The sequence below is a fragment of the Rhinoderma darwinii genome, chromosome 3, assembly GCF_050947455.1.
Source record: "Rhinoderma darwinii isolate aRhiDar2 chromosome 3, aRhiDar2.hap1, whole genome shotgun sequence".
NCBI classification, from domain to species: Eukaryota; Metazoa; Chordata; class Amphibia; order Anura; family Rhinodermatidae; genus Rhinoderma; species Rhinoderma darwinii.
The window spans coordinates 105,932,130-105,956,001 of NC_134689.1; positions in this window are offsets into that span (position 1 = coordinate 105,932,130).

The window sequence follows — 23,872 nt, forward strand, 5'->3', positions numbered from 1 at the left end:
TATGCCATTCACTGCGCAGGCCAGCGTGAGGATGTCAATGGATTACAACGGCCTATGCAAGGATCCCATCTCATGGGCTGCTGAGGAGGCTGTGGAGCTGCTCCGTTTGTTGCAGGAATGGAGCTAGGTGAGTACAAGTGTGTGCGGAACTATCTACAGGGGGTCTGTGTTGCACTATATAAAAGGGGTGGCTGTGTGGCACTATCTACAAAGGGGGGTTGTGTGGCACTATCTATATCGGGGGGCTGTGTGGCAGTATCTACATATAGTTTCATTAGCCTCAGTTATACAATCTTTTTTAGTCACGCAGACTGACCTCTTTAAAAAAAAAAATTTATTTATTATGTTAACTATTTTATCTAACTATATTGCTTGTAAAATGTACAAATGGTCTTATAATCAAGTTACGTTAAAAAAAAAACAATTACACCTCATTGATTGGTGTAACAGGGCGAAAGGGCGTTGGGGGCGGGTGCCAAACTGAGTCTTTGCTGCGGGTGCAGGAGAACCTAGTTACGCCTCTGTCTAGAAAGTAATGTAAATAGGTTGCTTGGGACCTCCCTCTATTAGATAAAAAAAGAAGGATTTGGATGTCCAATGTACTGCATTTCTTGTTCATTCATTTATTTAGATGGCCAAAACTTTTAGCGTTAACCGCTCATTTGCATGGGTTTCAGGAACCAGACTCACAGTCATCAAATGACTTCTGAAAAGGTGTTGAACATCTGTAAAATTCAATTTTAACTGAAGATTAAGCCCTTAACATTTGTGTATTTGTGTCATGTCTGCTGTGAAGCACTATAATAAAGTCTGCTATTAACTGCATCAGTGAGGGCCGTGGACTTTGATTTTGGATAACTTAACATTTAATGCCGATATTGAGGTCAGATTTATCAATAAAAATACAAAATCAAGAAGATTGTCAACCTCAGACAAAATTTTTAAGTAGAGGGGGTTAAATAAAATATATTACATAAGGGATTAAAAACATTAGTCCCCAACAACCTAAGCAGACACATAGTAGAAATGTAGAAAGCCATTGCTACATTTAACATGATGATAAATCAGTTAGCAAGAAATTTTAAAGAGAGGAAAACTATCACTCTACTGCTTACTGGAAATACAATAAGATGTTTCATTAATGGTGATTTTTATCAGCATTATGTGTACCATCATACACTATGGGGCAGATTTAGTAATCTAAGTATTAAACAGCGTAAACTTAGACAAGGCGGTTAGAAAATATTATAAAGGTACAGAAGGAGTAAATATAAAACTTAGCTTTTATTAAGCTGTTAAAACGTGGAACATCACACATTTACTTATAAAGACAAATACTGACATACATAACATATAAGTGTCAATTAGGTATAGGGTATCGGTTCCTTTGTTTCGATTTTTGTTCAGAGTATAGTCAGAGTCTTATATGAGGATGATATATTTCATCCTTGCCCTCCCCTCTATATGCGTAGTCTAGCTCTTTGTGAGGTATTAAGGTCAGGTCTGCATTATTTCTGGCCCATTCTCTTGTTCAGAAAAGATATATAGATGATATTTTTTGCATATGGGGGGGGGGGGGCACTTTGGACTCCCTCCTGGAATTCCATGAGTATCTGAACAGAGTATGGCCGAACCTACAGATCACAGTGCATTAGGACTTACAAAGGATTCATTTTTTGGATACTATAGTCATTAAGACTGAAGGAGGGTTTCTCTCCACAGGTCTATTTGTAAAACCTACAGATAGGGACAACTTATTGCATTTTACAAGTTGCCACCATACTGCCACCAAGATGCCACTGCCTATTCCCCAATTCCAACGCATAATTCGTATAGTTAGTGATGACAATGTAAAGACAATACGTCTAGATAAAATACAACATAAATTTAGTGATCACAGTTACCCAAGTAGAATTCTAGACATCTGCTGGCATCCTAGTCCCTTAAAAACAAAAATGACATCAGATAGAATCCCGTTTGTGCATTCTTTCCATCCCTTTGCCTATACGGTACACAAAATGATTCACCAGGATTGGCCGATTTTACAAAAGGGATATCCCACAGTAGAAGCATTAAAACCACCCTTTCTACAATGTTTTTGCCGTCCACAGAACTTGCGGGATAAATTAGTGTATGCGGATGAAGGTTCTAAGTCCATTATCCCATGCCAACAGTTCCTTAAAACAAAGAAAATGGGCACTTTTCCTTGTCTTCATTGCTAAAAATGTACCAATGTTATTAAAGGGGAAAAGGTGTTTCATCCCTTCGCTGGGAAAGGCTTCCCCATTAAGGGTTATTTTACATGTGATTCCACCCACGTGGTCTATGTAATCAAATGTCTTTGCGGTTTCGTATATGATTTCACAACACAAATCCACCATCAGGTGTAAAAACCTAAACCTCAACTTAAGTTTCAAGTTTTGGGGGGCGGGGCTTAGCTATGGCGGAGTAAGCACGCACATCGGGGGAGCTCCGTGCAGCGAAGTGCTTAATAGCAGCCTGAGCCCGTCTAAGACCGGCAGGAGATGCCAGCAAAACGCAGGGGACAAGGCACTACACCCTCCCGCTCCCTACCTAGCTTGCAGACGCGGAGTGCTAGCATGGAGCGCTTCCTATCAGCGGCGTCTGCTTCTCAACTCCCAGGTGTCATGGCGGACCCGGCACTGCATCCTGCCACGTGCAGATCTATGGGCCTTCAGCACGCAGCAGCAGGAGCTGAAGCGTAGGGACAGAGGATCGCACCACAGCCTGGGGCCAGCAGCTATGAGGTACCGCACGTGTCCCCTGTCCTATCTAGCCCTGTACTTCAATCAGCCACCGTGTCCCTGCCCAGAAGCCCAGATACTGATTCTGTCCCTTTACAGCCTGCATTGCATGCAGATTTACATCTGCTCAGGGAACTGATCCAAGCTTTACCTACCAGGCAGGACTTAGATTCCCTGGTGACCAGAATTGAACAGTCCCACCAACAAGATATCGCTGCCTTACAGCAAGAAGTGGATAGGGTGGACACTAGGATTACCGACACAGACCAAGCGGTTTCCAATATTGACAGCAGAGTGCTAGCTCTGGAGCAGGCAGCCATTTCCAGCAGAACACATATACAGTCTCTGGCGTTACAGTTAGACGATCAGGAGAACAGGGGTCGCAGGAATAATATCCGTCTGAAAGGCCTCCCAGACCTGGGTCCCAGAGATGACCTTCCAGCCAGGATAACTGCCATCTTTAACACGGTCACTAACAGGCCGTTGGAAGCGACATTTTTGCTAGATCTTGTCCATAGGGTTTCTCGGCCGGGTCCGAACGACCCAGCCAACCCTCGTGATGTTCTGTGTAGACTACATTACTACTCGGACAAGGATTTAATCATTCAAGGCGCGTGGTCACATGGTCCGGTCACGGTGGATGAATGCAGGGTCACGATATATCCAGATGTCTCCCCACGTACGCTCTATATGAGGCGCCTCCTGCATCCACTACTAGAGAAGATCAAAGCTGCGAGAGCCACTTATAGATGGGGTCACCCGTTCCACGTGGTCGTAAGGAAAGAATCAGCCACTTTTCTTTTGCGCCATTTCTCAGATTTGGAGGCCTTATTCAATTTCCTGCAGATCGAGTCGTTTCCAGTCCCGGATTGGCTGGCATTGGACAGGCCGGAACCATCGCAACGCCGGCGCGCTCGGCGCCCTAGCCAACATCTCGACAGACCTTCGCTCCGAGAGTCATTAAGGTCTCAGCCGGACCTTTCGCTACTACTACCGCCCGAGGCCTGACGTGGATTACCCTCGGAAGTTGTTCTGACAGTTCCTCCGAGAAGTGCCTTTTCTCAACGGAACTTTGTGTGCAGTCCTGGTTCTTTCTGAGACTTCCGTGGACAGTGAACTGTCACCAAAGATCCCACAGATGTCTGCAGAACTGTAGATATGACCCGACATACAGTTTACCCTTCTTCCTTCCTTGTCCTCCCCCCCTCTCTCTCCCCCCCCTCCCCTCTCCCCCCTCCTCTCTCCCCCTCGTGAATTGTTAGGAAATTGCTCGTGTTACGACATATTGTTAGTATTGATGCACAAGGCCACATGATGTTATCAAAGGCAGTGGTATTACTATTCATAAGGTTTCATTTACTACCTGTGACCTAACTTGTGATCCGATTTGCTTCATCTGTATCTTGTTGAATGTCGTATTAGGGCTCTTTCTGAGGAGTCCCTTACTTATCCCTTTCCTCTCCCCACCCTCTTTCCCCTTTCCCTCCTCCTCATACCCTCTCCCCTCCCCCCCCTCTCTCCTCTTACCTTCCCCCCCCCTCTTTTCCCCCCTTCTCCTCAATCTCCCCCCCCCAACCTTTTAAATAGGTCGTGCTAGTAATCCGTGTCCTCCAATAAGTGGAGTTTAATGTTATATATCTCAGGTCACAGATAGTGTCGCTCTGGGTTTACAGTGTTCTTCTCTCGCAGCTTTTCAGATGAAGGGTTAAGTTGGCTTATATGGCCGTGTTTTTGTTGTAGGGCCAGGTAACAAAATGTTATGTCCTCCCTTGCCCGCCATTTGGTGGACATCGGACGAGTTTTTGTTCAAAGTTTTGTGCTTCTCGCTGCATGGGGCTCCCCCCCCCACTCCTCATTGGTTTTCTTTGTTCCTGTTTTGTTATTAACCTTTTCTCCACAGGTCTCCGTGCCGTGTGGGTGTCGGCCTTTGGGTCTTTTTTTTTCCTCTCTCTGTCAATTTCCTTTTTTCTTCCTTTTTTTTCTCTCTGGTCTCTCCCCCTACTCCTCTGTGTCTTCTTTCCCTCCCCTCCTTTGTTTCCATCACCTACCGGAGACATGGCCCGCCACTCCCAGACTGACCTTCGGATAGGCTCGTTGAATGTCAAGGGGTTACATAGTCCCGGGAAGCGATCCATTTTGTTCAACATGCTGAAAGGTAGACACTTACATGTAGCTTTCCTGCAGGAAACGCACCTTAGTGAACAAAAACCTTTTAAGATGTCTAATCTATGGTTTCCACATGCCTATCATAGTTTCTCTCCTGACCCGAAATCCAGGGGGACAAGTATTCTCCTGTCTCGTTCTCTTCCGTGGGAATTTCTGGACTCTCGCAGTGATGGGATGGGGCGAATGCTACTACTCAAGGGCAGCATTAATTCACAGATCTACACCTTTGCTTCCTTCTACCTACCCAATGTGGGTCAAGGTTCAGCTCTGCTCGGTTTTTTGGATGAGCTAGAGGAGTTTGGGGAGGGTACCATTGTCCTGGGAGGTGACTTCAATGTTGCACTGGAGCCTAACATGGATGTCTCAAGGGGGACATCATCAATTCCGCATTCCCAACTGCGCCGTATTAAGCGTGCGCTTTACGAGCATAATTTTGTGGACACATGGCGCCTATTACATCCGGGTGATAAAGATTTTACTTTTTACTCATCTGTCCATGACACCTACTCCAGACTCGATCTAATATTTGTCAAACACCGCTCACTCCCAATTTTACAGGCTGCCGATATTGACTCAATTTCTTTCTCAGATCATGCACTTGTCACGCTATCCGTAACTATGCAAGCCCCGATATTACACCAATCTCAGTGGAAGCTCAATCCGTTGCTTCTTGATGACTCCTTGGTATCTTCAGATGTGCAGCGTACACTTGAGGAATACTTCACGGCCAATACCCCTGCAGACACAAACCCACGTGTACTGTGGGAAGCGCACAAGTGTGTTGTACGTGGCACCTTTATTAAACATGGAGCTCGGTTAAAAAGGGAACGTGCGGTGACCACTGCTCGGCTTCTCTCGGAAATTAGGGTGTTAGAATCTACTCACAAGCGTTCCCATGAATTAGCATGTAAAGTCGCGCTACTCCAGAAACGGGAAGAGCTCCGCTCTCTATTAATGTCTAAGGCCAAAGCTACCCTTTCGAAATGCAAGCGCCACTTCTACGAATATGGGAATAAATGCAGCAGGTCTCTGGCCAGGGCACTGAGACTCCAGCAAGCGCGTACCTACGTACCCTTTATTGCAACATCCTCCACTACTCGGGCTAACTTGCCATTAGACATATCCTCACAATTTCGCGACTTTTATGCCTCCCTATACAACACAGACTCCACCAACCCGGTCACGATGGCGAACAACTTCCGTTCACGTATCAAAAATTATATTGCAGACTCAGGCATGCCTTCTTTGTCAGAGGAAGTATTAGTCGCATTGGAGGCTCCAATCTCTCCACCAGAACTAGCTGATGCACTTAAGAGCTCCGCTAATGGTAAGGCCCCGGGGCCTGATGGATTCACACTCCCCTACTATAAAAAATACTCCGCTACCCTTAGCCCACATTTTTTAGCGTCCTTGAACTCCTTCTCTTCCTCAGCTCGCGTTCCACCAGATACACTCAGGGCCCACATTGCAGTGATTCCCAAACCAGGGAAAGACCCCTCTCAGTGTGCTAGCTACAGGCCGATTTCGCTTCTCAACACTGACATTAAACTCTTTGCGAAGATTTTGGCAATGCGGTTGGCACAGTTGCTCAGTGGGGTCATTCATCTTGACCAGGCGGGGTTCATGGTGGGCAGAGAGGCTCGAGACAACACCACGAAAGCGATCAACCTTATACATAAGGCTAAGCTGTCCCGGGTCCCACTGATGCTCTTGTCAACTGACGCTGAAAAGGCTTTTGACAGAGTCAATTGGACATACATGGAGGAAGCACTACTCCGACTTGGCCTGGGCCCTCAGATGATGAGTTGGATCATGTCTTTGTATTCTTGCCCCTCGGCGAGGGTCCGGGTGAATGGCATTCTCTCTGAAGAATTTGCCATCCATAATGGGACACGCCAGGGCTGCCCACTCTCACCCCTGATTTTTATTCTGACATTGGAACCATTTCTAAGGCATGTTCGTGCCAATCAAGACATTCAAGGCCTAGGGGAGGGCTCCCATGTCAATAAGGTGGCAGCATACGCAGACGACCTTTTGTTTTTTCTGACCAACCCTGTCACCTCTCTCCCGAATCTGATGCAGGAGTTTCGTCGCTTCTCCAGCCTTTCCAATTTTAAAATAAACTTTGCCAAATCAGAGGCCATGAATGTCTCCCTCCCCGCCCCCATGCTATCTACGCTAGAACAATCCTTTAGTTTTAAATGGAACTCGGTGGCGCTTAAATACCTGGGAGTATATATCCCGGCAGATTTAAAGGGTATATTTAATCTGAATTTTCCGAGGTTTCTTACTGAGATTAAAGCGGATTGTGCGAGGTGGTCGGGAGGTTCATTTACGTGGATGGGCCGATGTACTATTTTTAAAATGAATGTCCTACCACGACTACTTTACTTATTCCAGGCCCTTCCTATAGCAGTGCCATCTTCATTCTTTAAAGCGATCAACTCCATACAAATATCTTTTGTCTGGAATGGCAAACATCCACGCCTTAGTCGTTCGCTTCTGTGTTGTTCCCGGAAGTCGGGAGGTTTGGCTCTTCCTGACATTCGTTCATATTACAACGCAACTCATTTGGTGCGCATAGTGGATTGGTGTAGACACGCCCCTTTTAAGGCATGGGTAGGTATTGAACAAAGCTTCTCGACGGTCCCTCTCGAGGTATCTCCATGGCTGAAACGCGGACTTCTCACATCCCTACACCATCACCCCACGATCGGTCCCACGCTCAGATGTTGTGCCCTTGTAGCGGTCCGTTCACACCTCCTGCCTCTTTGCTCCCCCATGTCTCCGATCCTGGGGAACCCATCTTTTCCATCGGGGTTGAGTGATTCGGTGTTCAAGTATTGGGCAGCGAAGGGGGTATTTAGGGCAGAGCATTTTTTGAAGAACTCGGAGTGGCTCTCCCTTGAGGAGTTGACGCAGATGCCTGAACTCCCTCCTTTGGGTTACTGGCGCATATTTCAACTCCGCCATTTCTACTCTTCTTTACCACCCTCGGAGCTATTTCTAGCTCCGAGGTCCCCACTGGAAGAATTGTGCGTGGGCGCTGAGCCGGTTCGTCATTCACTGTCCACGATCTATCACCTCCTCCTGAACCCGCCTGACCTCCCGGCGCCTAGATATATTTCTGAGTGGGAGTCGGATCTGGGTATTATCCTAACTACAGACCAATGCGCTCGCATTCTCTCTCTTGTTCATAAAACCTCAATTAGCTCGCGTTACCAAGAGGCTAGCTTTAAAATAATCTCGTGCTGGTATAGGACCCCGGTTCGCCTGCATCAGATCTTTCCGAATGTATCTCCTCTCTGCTGGAGATGTGGACTGGACAATGGTACCCTCCTTCACACTTTTTGGTCTTGCCCGCTACTTGCAGAATTCTGGAATGGGGTTAAAAGGGTGATTTACGAGGTAACAGATACCAGCTTAACTATGGACGCGGCCTTCTTCCTTCTCCATCACTGCGATATCCCAGTAAACACCTACAAACGCTCCCTGCTGCACTATCTAGTGATGGCGGCTCGACATTGCATTCCCCTGCGTTGGAAGAATTCTTCTCCTCCCACTCTGTCCCTCTGGGTCTCCAAGGTTAACGATATAATGCACATGGAGGATCTGACCTCGAGCATTCATGATAATCATGCCAGATTCTGCCGCACTTGGGCTCCGTGGATTATATTCCAGGATTCTGACTCCTACAAAGATATTCTGGGACAGACGAGCGTTGGTGAGTAGTCCTAATTGGATGTGGCCTGGGGCGGTGGAGATGTCTCCGGAGGGAGCAGCTATCCCTCCACCCACTTGTCCATCCTTCACCCTTTCCTCCTTCATTGTGTCCTATACTACCTCTTATGTACACGGGGGGGGGGGGAGTGTATAACACTATAATCTAGAAATAATGAGGTTGTTATACACGGCTAAATTTTAGTAGTAATACTCAATTCTATGCATTCATAACCTTGTACATGTATATCACCCTCCCGTATGTATGTACGTTTATCTGTTTTCTTTTTTTTTCTGTAAAAATTTGGCTGTTAGCCTTGAAAATAAAGAATTTCAAAGTTTCAAGTTTTGGAACAAGTAGCCATTATGAGGAGAGGTGGTGACCATAAAAGGAAATTGATTTAAAGGGAAGCCTTTTGGATTCATACCATGTAATTGTCGGAACGTCTGGGATTTAATTGGAAATATGACATACATAGCTTCAATTGATATGAAATGGGTGGTTTTTAGCACTGTGAACTGTAATGTATTTTTACTCTTTTTTGTTTACTAGATACAATAGGACTCTTCCTTATGAATCTAAAAAGATACCCTTTACATTTTACCGAATTGTGAGATGGTGTAAATAAATATTTAATTTTACAAGTATAAGGCCTTTATTAATGTAATGGTTGTTTATATGAATCACATGATACGTTTAACGTTAGCTGGTGCATTTACTCAATAGCGTGCGCCGCATCTGAGTGGTTTTGGAGAGAGAGAGGGAGCTCCCTCTCATCCCACCGACACCCGGTGATAAGATCACCGTCTGTCTGTGTCTCCAATGGCAGCCGGGGGCCTAATAAAGGCCCCCAGGTCTGCCAGTAGTGAATACCTTCTAGGTCATGCCGGAGGCATGTCCTAGTAAAACGGACAGGCAGTAATACACTGCAATACAAAAGTATTGCAGTGTATTATAATAGTGAACAGATGATCGCATATTAAAGTACCTTAGTGGGACTAGTAAAAAAGTTAAAAAAAAGTTTCATAAAGTTAATAAAAAACAAATTTGAAAAAAAAACCTGAAAAACCCACTTTTTCCCCTTACAGACTGCTTTACTATTAAAAAACCAAAATAAAGTAAAAAAGTTAAACATATTTGGTATCGCCGCGTCCATAACGACCCTGACTATAAAGCTATTACATTATTTAACCCGCACGGTGAACGCCGTAAAAAATTAAATAAAAAAACTATGGAAAAATTGCTGTTTTCTGTGAATCCTGACTTTAAAAAAATGTGATAAAAAGTGATCAAAAAGTCGCATCTACTACAAAATGGTACCAATAAAAACTACAAGTCTTCCCGCAAAAAAAAAAGCCCTCATACAACTGCATCGTCGCAACAATAAAAAAGTTATGGCTCTTCAAATATGGAGACACAAAAACAAATAATTTTGAAAAAAAAGCGGTTTTACTGTGTAAAAGTAGTAAAACATACAAAATCTATACAAATTTGGTATCGTTGCGATCATAACAACCCGCTGAATAAAGTTATTGTGTTATTTATACCACACGTTAAACGGCGTAGATTTAGGATGCGAAAAAGTGTGGCGAAATTTCAGTTTTTTTTCTATTCCCCCCCAAAAAAAGTAAAAAAAAAGTTAATCAATAAATAATATGTACCTCAAAATGGTGCAAAAAACAAGACCTTATACAGCTATGTCGATGCAAAAATAAAGAAGTTATAGCTCTTGGAATGCGACGATGGAAAAACGTTAAAAATACCTTGGTCATTAACCCCTTCCCGCCATTTCACGTACAGTTACGTGATGGGAGATGGCCTTTTCCCGCATCTCCACGTAACTGTACGTGATGGAGATGAAGCTGGCTCAGGAGCTGAGCCAGCGACATCACCGCCGGGTGACAGCTGTATGTTACAGCTGGCACCCTGAGGTATCGGCCAGGACCGGAGCTAGCCTCCGATCCGACCGATTAACCCCTCACATGCTGCGTTCAATAGAGATCGCAGCATGCGAGGAGTTTATAGCCACCGGCGCCCCAGCAACGTGATCGCTGGGTTGCCGGTGGCTGCAAATGCGATCGGAGGGGTAATACTTACCTCCCGGTCCGCCAGTAACGGAATCCTCCTATGCCCCGTCGTCGGCGGGGCCCAGGAGGCTTCCGGTACCATCGGCAAGATGGCGCCGGCTCAACTTCCGGCTCATCAGCAGTGGGTGTCCACTGTATGTTACAGCGGACACCCCGATCTAACTCCTGGAACCGGAGCTAGCTCCGATTCCTGGTATTAACGCCTTCAATGCAGCGATTCAATGCAATCGCTGCATCAAAGTGGTTTGTATGCAATCGGCAGCCTTGCCATGCGATGGCAAGGCTGGCGACTACTACTATGGCAACAGGATGCCTAACAATGGCTTCCTATCTGCCATTACGTTAGCCGATTAGGCCCCGCCCAGAGGCGGAGCCTGATCGGCTTGCTGTCAGTGAACAATTGACAGTTCTAATACATTGCACTACATAGGTAGTGCAATGTATTAGAACATCAAACAAACAGTTGGACCTTCAAGTCCCCTAGTGGGACTAAAGAAAAGTGTAAAAAAAAGTGTAAAAAAAGTAAAAATAAAAGTTGTAAAAAATACAATAAAAGTTTCAAATAATAACACAAAACACAATCGCCCTTTTTCCTTTATCAAGTCTTTTATTATTGAAAAAAATAATAAAGCCATACATATTTGGTATCGCTGCAACCGTAATGACCTTAACTATAAAAATATTATGTTATTTATTCCGCACAGTGAACGCCGTAAAAAAAATAACTAAAAAATACTGACATAATTGCTATTTTTTGGTCACTTTGTCTTCTAAAAATTGAAATAAAAAGTGATGAAAAAGTCGCATGTATCCAAAAATGGTACCTATAAAAACTATAACTCGTCTCGCTAAAAATAAGCCCTCATACAGCTCCGTCGACGAAAAATTTAAAACCGTTATGGCTCTCACAACTTGGCGACAGAAAAAATCCATTCTCTTTACAAAAGTTATTTTATTGTGCAAAAAGTTGTAAAACATAAAAAGTGCTATAAATTAGGTATCACCGGAATCGGACTGACCTGCAGGCTAAAGGTAACATGTAATTTATAACGCATGGTGAACGCTGTATAAAAAGAACTAAAAAAATAATGTCAGAATTGCTGTTTTTTGGTCACCTTGCCTCCCAAAAAAAAAAAGGATAACAAGGGATCAAAGAGTCGCATGTGCCCCAAAATGGTACCAATAAAAACTACAGCTCGTCACACAAAAAAAAAACAGCCCTCATACCACTACGTCTATGAAAAAATTAAATTAGTCAAGGCACCAATAAGCCAGGAAATAAAAATATGCAGTTGTGCCCGAGGGGAACGTTTCTTCTGTTTCAAGTGGCGAATTATCAAGGCCCCTAAAATTAGGGAACCAGGAAGGGGTGGGTCCAAACATATCTGCTGGAAGTGAGGGCGCCCGTATTATACCAGGACAACACTTTCCTGCAAAATCCCCCAAACTGCAAAGGTGCGGAGTGTGGACCAAAAGGGGACCATTTATTAGTGTGACACCGGCCTGTGCAGAAAGGATTGTGTCACAGCATAACACACATCTATGGATTATTTTATTGTTTTTTTTTACCCCACTATACCACCTGACTATGCCCCTTATATACTCCGCCCGCCTTACATGTACCCCCACATTATAAACGGAAACACCAGTAAGACTCAAAACAAAAACTACTACAAGCAAAATCCACGCTCTAAAAGCCAAATGGCGCTACCTCCATTCTGAACCCTACAGTGTGCCCAAACAGCAGTTTACTTCCACATATATGGCATTGCCATACCCGGGAGAACCCTTTTAACAATTTTTGGGGTGTGTGTCTTCAGTGGCACAAGCTGGGCACCACATATTGGCATATCTATTGAAAAACCATTTTCACTCTGCAACATCGCGTGCACACCAATTTCTGCCAATCACCTGTTGTGTTAATATGCTCACTACACCCCTAGGTGAATACCTTGAGGGGTATAGTTTCCAAAATGGGGTCACTTCTGGGTGGGATCCACTGTTTTGGTCCCACAGGGACTTTGAAAATGCGACATAGCGACCAGAAACCAATCCAGAAAAATCTGTACTCCAAAAGCCAAATGGCGCTCCTTCCCTTCTGAGCCCTACTCTGTGCCTAAACAGCAGTTTATTACCACATATGTGGTATTGCCGTACACAGGAGAAGTTGCTTTACAAGTGTTGGGGTGCTTTTTTTCATTTATTTGTTGAGAATATGAAACATTTTCAGCTAAAACTACGTCTTATTGAAGAAAAATGATTTTTTTTTATTTTCACTGCCCAATTCTAATAAAATCTATGAAACACCTGTGGGGTCAAAATGCTCACTACACCCCTAGATGAATTCCTCAAGGGGTGTAGTTTCGTGAATTGAGTGACTTTTGGGGAGTTCCCACTGTACTGGTACCTTAGGAGCTTTGCAAATGTGACATGGTGTCAAGAAACCAATCCAGCAAAATCTGTGCTCCAAAAGCCAAACGGCACTCCTTCTCTTCTGATCCTTGCCGTATGCCCAAACAGCAGTTTATGACCACAAATGGGGTATTGCCGTACTCCAGAGAAGTTGCTTTACAAATGTTGGGGTTCTTTTATTCCTTTATTTGTTGAGAAAATGAAAAATGTTGAGCTAAAGCTATGTCTTATTGGAAAAAAAATTTTTTTTTATCTTCACTGCCCAATTCTAATAAAATCTATGAAACCCTTGTGGGTTCAAAATGCTCACTACACCCCTAGATGGATTCTTCAAGGGGTGTAGTTTCCTAAATGGTGTAACTTTTTTGGTGTTTTCACTGTTTTGGTCCCTTAGGGGCTTTGCAAATGCGACGTGGTCTCCGCAAACCATTCCTGCTAAATTTGAGCTCCAAAAGCCAAATGGCGCTCTTTCCCTTCTAAGCTCCGCCGTGTGTCCAAACAGCCGTTTATGACCACATGCAGGGTATTGTTTTACTCGGGAGAAATTGCTTTACAAAAGTAGTGGTGCATTTTCTCCTTTTAGTCCTTGTGGAAATTAGAAAAAATAAGCTAAACCTACATTTTCTTTGAAAGAATGTAGATTTTCATTTTCACGGCCTACTTCCAATAATTTCTGCAAAAAACCTGCGGGGTCAAAATGCTCACTATACCCCTAGATAATTTCCTCAAGGGGTATAGTTTCCAAAATGGGGTCACTTTTGGGGGATTTCCACTGTTTTGGTGCCGCAAGAGCCTTTCAAACCCGACATGGAGCCTAAAATATTTTCTAATAAAAAGGAGGCCCCAAAATCCTCTAGGTGCTCCTTTGCTTCTGAGGCTGGTGCTTCAGTCCATTACCACACTAGGGCCACATGTGGGGTATTTCTAAAAACTGCAGAATCTGGGCAATAGATATTGAGTTGCGTTTCTCTGGTAAAACTTTCTGTGTTACAAAAAAAATAGATGAAAAATGAATTTCTGCAAAAAAAAAAAGAAATTTGAACATTTCACATCTACTTTGCCTTAATTCCTGTGAAACATCTAAAGGGTTAAGAAACTTTCTAAATGCTGTTTTGAATACTTTGAGGGGTGAAGTTTTTAAAATGGGGTGAGTTATCGAGGGTTTTTAATATATAACGCCCTAAAATCCACTTCACAACTGAACTGGTCCCTGTAAAAATAGCCTTTTGAAATTTTCTTGAAAATGTGAGAAATTGCTGCTAAAGTTCTAAGCCTTGTGATGTCATAGAAAAATAAAAGGATGTTCAAAAAACGATGCCAATCTAAAGTAGACATATGGGGGATGTTAATTAGCAACAATTTTGTGTGGTATTACTATCTGTCTTACAAGCAGATACATATAAATTTAGAAAAATGCTAATTTTTGCAATTTTTCGATAAATTTTGGTGTTTTTCACAATTAAATACTTAATGTATCGAGCAAATTTTGCCAGTAACATAAAGTCCAATGTGTCACGAGAAAACAATCTCAGAATCGCTTGGATAGGTAAAAGCATTCCGGAGTTATTACCACATAAAGTGAAACATGTCAGATTTGAAAAAATTGGCTGTGTCCTGAAGGCCAAAACAGGCTGTGTCTTGAAGGGGTTAAGGTTTAAAATAGGCTGGTCATTAAGGGGTTAATATGTGGGCATCTACCTAGATATACTTTGATATTGTATTATCTGCCTTGTGGCATTGTACCGTAAGAGCTTTTTTTTGGTTTTTTTGCGCTGATTTTGACATGGAAATCTAGTCGGAATCAGTACCAAAAATCATCTGAAATCGCCCCCTATTGCAATGGGAGGCAGAGATGTTTTTTCCTGGGCAGCTTTTAGCTTCTCATGGGAAAAAAAGCGGCATGTCTTTTTTCACCGCGGTTTCGCCTCTGAAGGAATTCTGAGGCATATTTTTTGTGCCTGCAAAAAACAATGTGAACAGCCCCTAATAGTACCATGTGTAAAGTCACTGAGATTTCAGCACAACCCATACTACTAGTAATGTTTGTCTATGGAGCTTGCAATGCTGTGTACTTGCTATTATTCACCTGTTTGCAATGGGTATGGCTGAAACGCCTGAACGAAATAATTAGGGGTGGTGTCCCCATATATAGTGCATTTTATCACAGGCATTATCTTTGGTTTTACTAGGGGCCATGCAAATGTAATATCTATGTACACAGACCCTCGTGGTGGCAAAGGGAGTCCCTTTGGTGAACCCATACATTTTCTGTGGGCCACAGTATGGTGCCTACAGGATGCATTGTATCCTTCATTAGAAGCAATGCTTCTAGGAGAGAATACCTGCATTATACAGCATGTGATGAGGCATGCCACGTGCAAGCAAAATGTGCATGAGCCCTAAGTATAAAGGATCTAATGCATAAAACTTAAAAAAGGTAAAAGTGTAATCCATAGCAACCAAAAAGATCTTAGAAGCTTTTATTTTCCGGAGCTCATTAATAATATGTTTTGACTATTGTTTTTCAAAAAGAAAACAATTCATGTTTTTTTACAAAAAAAGGTTTCTGGAAGAATACAAAAATTATGAAAATGTGGGTGTGATAGGGTGTGCATACATTTTGTCTTAAAGGAAGACCAGAGTAAAAGCTAATGGTTCTTATCTGATAATTAATTTTTCAGTATGTCCCAAGCATACCTTCCAAGTAGTGCAATGATCATGCATATAAAATTTCAGTCTCTCTGGATTACTTTAAAACTAAGTTACGCATCAAATAAGGCCTCTCCTAAGATTAGACAGCATGGAAGTGCTCAATAATGTAAACCAATTAGATGTAATAAAATAAAGCTAAGCCAAAATGCTTCCCATGAATGTCATAAATGTAAATTTTCTAAAGTACATTATCTAAAAAGCAGATTCATGAATTAATCAATTATAATTAATTAAATAATCAATTATTCCAGGTGGATACGTTTCGACCTAAAAAATATTAAATTTAAGATGTTGATGCTTTGCACCATTCCAGTTCCAGTCGGAGTAGAACTAGTAAATTATGAAAACAAAACTGTAAGTTTGGAAAATTATTTCTTTTTTATTAGACTTTACACGTTATCAATTGGTAACCTGAAAAGTGAATGCAGCATTTTGGGTAATTTCAATCTGTAGGCCCGCAGCAGGAAAAGTACTAGAGGTGGTGTATATCTCTCTTAGTTTGTTAGGTAGGTGAGATAAAGGAATCCAGGAAAGCCGGGTTTTCCTCAGGAAACCTAGTTTGCTGAGGCTTTTGTAAAATGTGTGTACTGGGACTGGATCTCTTTGGAATAGCAGGTAGCATTGGTAGTGGGACCTGCCATTCCCTTTCCTACTCCAGTACGCATGTTACCCCTAGTACAGTTACCTCAGGTGAAGCTACTAAGTTACTCGTTACTCAAGTTCTCATGGTTAATGATAGGTGAGGAAACCTGTAGTTTAGTTAGTGCCCAGATAGGCCAAGTGTTTGTTTTGTTTATAGGCTGCAAGTCTTGTATGCTGGGTTACCCTTTCAGGACACAGCCTGTTTTGGCCTTAAAGACGAAGACAATTTTTAAAAAAATGACATGTGTCACTTTATGTGATAATAGCTTTGGAATGCTTTTTCCTATCCAAACGATTCTGAGAATGTTTTCTCGTGACATATTGTACTTTATGTTAGTGAAAAAATTTGGTCGATAAATTTAATATTTATTTGTTAAAAACACCAAAATTTAGAGAAAAGTTGCAAAAATTAGCGCTTTTCTAAATTTCAATGTATCTGCTTTTAAAACAGATATAGTTACTATTTCACATTTCAAATATGTCTACTTTATGTTTGCATCATTTTTTTGAACGTTCTTTTAATTTTCTAGGACGCTACAAGGCTTAGAACTTTAGCAGCAATTTCTCACATATTCAAGAAAATTTCAAAAGGCATTTTTTTCAGGGACCAGTTCCATTGTGAAGTGGCTTTGAGGGGCCCATACAATACAAACCCCATAAATCACCCCATTTTAAAAACAGAACCCCTCAAAGTATTCAAAATAGCATTAAGAAAGTTTCTTAACCCTTTAGACATTTCACAAGAATTAAAGCAAAGTAGAGGTGAAATTTACAAATGTCATTTTTTTTTTGTTGCAGAAATTCATATTTCATCCTTTTTTTCTGAACAGAGAGGGTTTTACCAGAGAAACACAACTCAATATTTATTGCCCAAATTCTGCAGTTTTTGGAAATATCCTAGTGTGCTAATGGACTGAAACACAGGCCTCAGAAGCAAAGGAGCACCTAGTGGATTTTGGGGCCTTCTTTTTATTAGAATATATTTTAGGCACCATGTCAGGTTTGATGAGGTCTTGTGAGGCCAAAACAGTGGAAACCCTCCCAAAAATACACCATTTGGCAAACTACACCCTAAAGAATTTATCAAGGGGTATAGTGGGCACTTTGACACCACAATTTTTTTTGCTGAATTTAGTGGAATGAGGCAGTGAAAATTAAAATCTAAATTTTTTCCAATAAAACGTAGACATTTTAAATTTTTACATGGCATAAAGGACAAAAAACACTGCAACATTTGAAAAGCAATTTCTTTCGATTACTGCAATTCCCCATATGTGGTAAGAAACTGCTGTTTGGACACACTTCAGAGCTCAGAAGGGAAGGAGCGCCATTTGGCTTTTGGAGCTCAATTTTTGCTGCAATGGTTTCGGGTGCTATGTCGCATTTGCAAAGCCCCTGTGGGAACAAAACAGTGGGAAAACCCCCAAAAGTGACCCCATTTGGGAAACTACACCCCTCACAGAATTTATTGAGGGGTATAGTAAGCATTTTGACCACATAGGTTTTTTGCTGACTTTTGTGCAAAATTAAAATCTAAGTTTTTTCTAATAAAATGAAGTTTTAGCTCAGATTTTTCAATTTTCACAATAAATAAAGAAGAAAAAGCACCCCAAAATTTGTAAAGCAACCTCTTCTAAGCACATAAATACCCCATATGTGGCAATAAACTGCTGTTCGGACCCACGGCATGGCTTAGAAGTGGAGCACCTTTTGGCTTTTGGAGCTCAAATTTTGCTGGAATGGTTTGCAGCACCATGTCACAATTGCAAAGCCCCTGAGGGGCCAAATCAGTGTAAACCCCCCAAAAGTGACCCCATTTGGGAAACTATACCCCTGAAGGAATTTATCGAGGAGTATAGTGAGCATTTTAACCCAGGTTTTTTTTCCGAATTTAGTGAAATTAGGCCATGAAATTGAAAAGCTAATTTTTTTACAATAAAACGTGGACATTTTTAATTTTTGCAAGAAATAAAGGAGAAAAATCACTCTACATTTGAAAAGCAATTTCTCCTGATTACGGCAATACCCCATAAATGGTCATAAACTGCTGTTTGGACACACTGCAGGCCTCAAAATGGCATGAACACCATTTGGAGCTCAAATTTAGCTTGAATGGTTTTCGGGTGCCATGTCACATTTCAAAAGCCCCTGCAGGGCCAAAAAAGTAGGAGCTCCCCAAAAATGAGGCCATTTGGCAAACTACACACCTTAAGGGATCTATCTAGTGGTATAGTCAGCATTTAGACCCCACAGGTCTTTTGCAGAATTTATTGGAAAAAGGCTATAAAAACTTTAAATCAACATTTTTTCCACTAAAAAGTTGTATTTTTTCATTTTCACAAGGGATAAAGGAGAAAAAAAGTCACCCAACATTTGTAAAGCAATTTCTCCTGATTTTTGCAATACCCCATATGTGGTCATAAACTGCTATTTGGACACACAGCAAGGCTCTCAAGGGAAAGAGTGCAATTTAGTTTTTGGAGTGATGATTTTACAAAATTAGTTTTCTGACAGCATATAGCATTGAGCTAAGGTACCAGTACATAGGAAAGCCACAAAAAATTACCCCATTTTGGAAACTACATCCCTGAAGAAATTCATCTAGAGGTATTGTGAGCATTTTGACCCCACAAGTGTTTTGCAGAAATTAGTACACAATGGATGTTGCCATTTTTCCACTGATATGCCATTTCAGTGACCAATATGTTGTGCCCAGCTTGTATCACTGGAGACACACACCTCATAAATTGTTAAGCAGATTTTCCCGAATACAGTAATACCCTATATGTGGTCATAAACTGCTATTTGGGCACACTGTCAGGGTCAGAAGGACCACCCTTGGCTTTTGTAGCACAGAGTTTGCTTGGTAGTAGTTTTGTTTGGGGTTTTACTGGTATTTCAGCTCATAATGTGGGGGCATATGTAACCTGTGCGGAGTACATCAGGGTATATGTAATCTGTGTGGAGTACACCAGGATACATGTAATCTGCGCAGAGTACATCAGGGTATATGTAAGCTGTGCAGAGTACATCAAGGTATATGCAAGCTATGCGGAGTACATCAGGGTATATGTAAGCTGTGTGAAGTGCATTGGTATTTGTAAGCTGGGCAGAGTACATTGGGGTATATGTAAGCTGTGCGGAGTACATCAGGGTATATGTAAGCTGTGCGAAGTGCATTGGTATTTGTAAACTGGGCAGAGTACATTGGGGTATATGTAAGCTGTGCGGAGTACATCAGGTTATATGTAAGCTGGGCGGAGTACATCAGGGCATATGTAAACTCTGCAGCGTACATCAGGCTATATGTAAGCTGGGCGGAGTACATCAGGGTATATGTAAGCTGGGCAGAGTACATCAGGGTATATGTAAGCTGTGCAGGGGTACATCAGGGGATATGTAATCTGTGTGGAGTACATCAGGGTATATGTAATATGTGAGGGGTATATCAGGATATAAGTAATCTGTGCGGTGTACATCATGGTATATGTAAACTGTGTGGAGTACATCAGGGTATATGTAAGCTGTGTGGAGTACATCAGGGTATATGTAAGCTGTGCGGAGTACATCAATATATGTAAGCTGGGCTGAGTACATCAGGGTATTTGTAAGCTGTGAGGAGTACATCAGGGTATATGTAAGCTGTGTGAAGTACATCGGTATATGTAATGTAAAGGATCTGCCAGACACAGCTTCTGTGTCGACGCCCGTGGTTAATCAGTCTGCATCTGCTCCTAGGTCTGATGGAATGACTCGATCTGCTGCCACTCAGGCTGGTAGGCTGAGGAGTGGGAGAACCACAGCCTGGCCAGACGGAGCTAGCTCCCGCTCTCGGTCTATTTATACCTTCATTTTCTGCTCTTCCTTTGCCTGTGATTCTGTCTGGTTTCCTGGCTCTGCTGCTCCTGCTAGTACTATTGACCTCTGCTTCAAATTGACCCTGGCTTTACTGACTACTCTCCTGCTATGCGTTTGGTACCTCGTACACTCCTGGTTTGACTTGGCTCGTTCACTACTCTTATTGCTCACGGTGTTGCGGTGGGAAACTGCCCCATTTCCCTTAGCTTCTGTTTACCCTTGTCTGTTTGTCTGTCATGCACTTATTGAGCGTAGGGACCGTCGCCCAGTTGTACGCCGTCGCCTAGGACGGGCCGTGCAAGTAGGCAGGGACTGAGTGGCGGGTAGATTAGGGCTCACCTGTCTGTCTCCCTACCCCGACATTACATAATCACAGTCCCATATACCTTTTCTACCCTGGTTCCTACACAACTATGGACCCCCTTGAGACCCTGGCTCAGTAAATGCAGGGTCTCTCCCTACAGGTCCAAGTCCTGGCTCAGAGGTGCAACCAGCGTGATGCTAACCAGGTAGTGCCCTCCACCTCACCTCTTGAACCCCACCCCAAGTTGCCTGACCGGTTCTCAGGGGACCGGAAGACTTTTTTCTCCTTTCGGGAGAGTTGTAGGCTCTATTTCCGATTAAGACCCCACTCCTCAGGTTCTGAGAGCCAGCGAGTGGGTATAATTATGTCCCGGCTCCAGGACAGCCACCAAGAATGGGCCTTCTCCTTGGCTCCTGACGCCCCTGAACTTTCCTCTGTTGACCTTTTTTTTTTTCTGCTCTCGGGCTCATCTATGACGAGACTGACAAGACTGCCTTTGCCGAGAGTCAGCATGTGAACTTACGTCAGGGAAAGAGACCCGTTGAGGAGTACTGTTCTGACTTTAGGAAGTGGTGCGTAGCTTCTCGGTGGAATGACCCTGCCTTGAGGTGCCAGTTTAGATTGGGTCTGTCGAACGCCCTGAAAGACCTATTAGTTAGCTATCCCTCTTCTGACTCTCTAGATCAGGTTATGGCTTTAGCTTTACGTCTTGACCGACGTCTCAGGGAACGACGACTTGAACGTTTTTGTGCCTTCTCCTCTGGCTCCCCCATGATGGCTCCCGAGGTTCCGTTGCTTCGTTCTTCCATGGGAATCTCGGATGAACCAATGCAACTCGGGGCCTCCGTGTCTCCCCAAAAATGTAGAGAGCTCCGCAGGAAGAATGGTCTGTGTTTCTACTGTGGGGATGACAAGCATCAAGTGAACAACTGTCCAAGGCGTAAGAATAAGCAGCCGGAAAACTTCCGCGCCTAAGTGACCATCGGGGAGGTCGCTTGGGCGCACAGGTATTTCCCGTAAATATGAAACCTAATAAGATCTTGCTTCCCTTTCAGGTCTCTTTTTAGGGTAGGTCTGCCACCGGCAGTGTCTTTGTGGATTCAGGGTCTTCTGCTAATATTATGTCTGTGGAATTTGCTATGTCTCTAGCTATGCCATTGATTGATTTGCCTAAACCTGTCCCGGTAGTGGGTATCGACTCCACTCCACTTGCTAATGGTTATTTTACGCAGCATACCCCTGTTTTTGAACTCATTGTTGGCTCCATTCATTTGGAGCAGTGCTCTGTACTGGTGATGCAGGGATTATCGTCCGATTTGGTTTTAGGCCTTCCCTGGTTGCAAATGCATAATTCCACGTTTAACTGGAATACTGGGGATCTTACCAAATGGGGTAATGAATGCATGACGTCCTGTTTTTCTGTTAATTTTATTTATCTCCCTGTGGAGGTGAACACTCTACCTGAGTTTATTCAGGACTTCGCTGATGTTTTTTCTAAAAAGGCCTCCGAAGTGTTACCTCCTCATAGAGAATACGATTGCGCAATCGATTTGGCACCAGGAGCTAAGCTCCCTAAGGGTAGGATTTTTAATCTCTCTTGTCCCGAACGTGAGGCCATGAGAGAATATATCCAGGAAAGCCTGGCCAAGGGTTACATTCGCCCCTCTACTTCTCCGGTAGGTGCTGGCTTCTTCTTCGCAGGGAAGAAGGATGGTGGTCTTTGGCCGTGCATCGATTACCGAAACTTGAATAAGGTCACTGTAAGGAACCAGTATCCCCTTCCTTTGATTCCTGATCTCTTCAATCAGGTTCAGGGGGCCCAATGATTCTCCAAGTTTGATCTTCGGGGGGCTTATAACATTATCCGAATCAGAGAAGGGGATGAGTGGAAGACTGCGTTTAGCACGCCCGAAGGTCATTTCGAATACCTCGTCATGCCCTTTGGGTTGTGTAATGCTCCCGCGGTCTTCCAGAATTTCATAAATGAGATTACCTGGGGGTATTTCTTGTAGTGTACCTTGATGACATACTTGTGTTTTCCAAGGACTTGTCCTCCCACATTGAGCATGTCAGGAAGATGCTCCAGGCCCTTCGGGAAAACAAACTCTTTGCTAAATCCGAAAAATGTGTGTTTGGGGTGCAGGAGATAGCATTTTTGGGTCAAATCCTCACTCCTAATGAATTCCGCATGTACCCTGCCAAGGTTCAGGCTGTGGCTGAATGGGTCCAACCTGCCTCCCTGAAGGCGTTACAGTGCTTCCTGGGGTTTGCTAATTATTACAGGAGATTTATTCCTAACTTCTCGGTCATCGCTAAGCCTCTTACGGATCTTACTCGCAAAGGTGCTGATCTCCTCCACTGGCCTCCGGAGGCGGTCCAGGCTTTTGAGATCCTTAAGAAGTGCTGTATCTCTGCCCCAGTGCTGATTCAGCCCAACCAAATGGAGCCATTCATCGTAGAGGTTGACGCCTCCGAGGTGGGAGACGGTGCTGTCTTGTCCCACGGTACCAGGTCCCTCACCCATCTCTGTCCCTGTGCCTACTTCTCCAGGAAGTTCTCGCCCACTGAGAGTAACTATGACGTGGGCAACCGCGAACTCTTAGTCATTAAATGGGCACTTGAAGAGTGGTGCCACTTCTTGGAGGGGGCTAGGCACCAGGTAACTGTCCTTACCAACCACAAGAATCTGGTTTTCCTAGAATCTGCCCGGAGGCTAAACCCGAGACAAGCTCGATGGGTGTTATTTTTTACTAGATTCAACTTTGTGGTCACCTATAGGGCTGGGTCTAAAAATATTAAAGCTGATGCACTGTCGTGTAACTTCATGGCCAGCCCTCCTTCGGAGAAACATCCTGCTTGTGTTTTTCCCCCAGGTATAATCATATCCTCTGTTGATTCTGACTTAGTCTCCGAAATTGCGGCTGATCAAGGTTCAGCTCCCGGGAATCTTCCTGAGAACAAGCTGTTTGTTCCCCTGCAATTCCGGCTAAGGGTACTTAGGGAAAATCATGACTCTTCACTATCTGGTCACCCAGGCATCCTGGGTACCAAGCAGCTCATTGCTAGAAACTATTGGTGGCCTGGGTTGCCTAAAGACATTAATGCCTACGTCGCCGCTTGTGAAATTTGTGCTAGGTCCAAGACTCCCAGGTCCCGACCAGCGGGCTTACTATGTTCTTTGCCCATTCCCCAGAGACCTTGGACC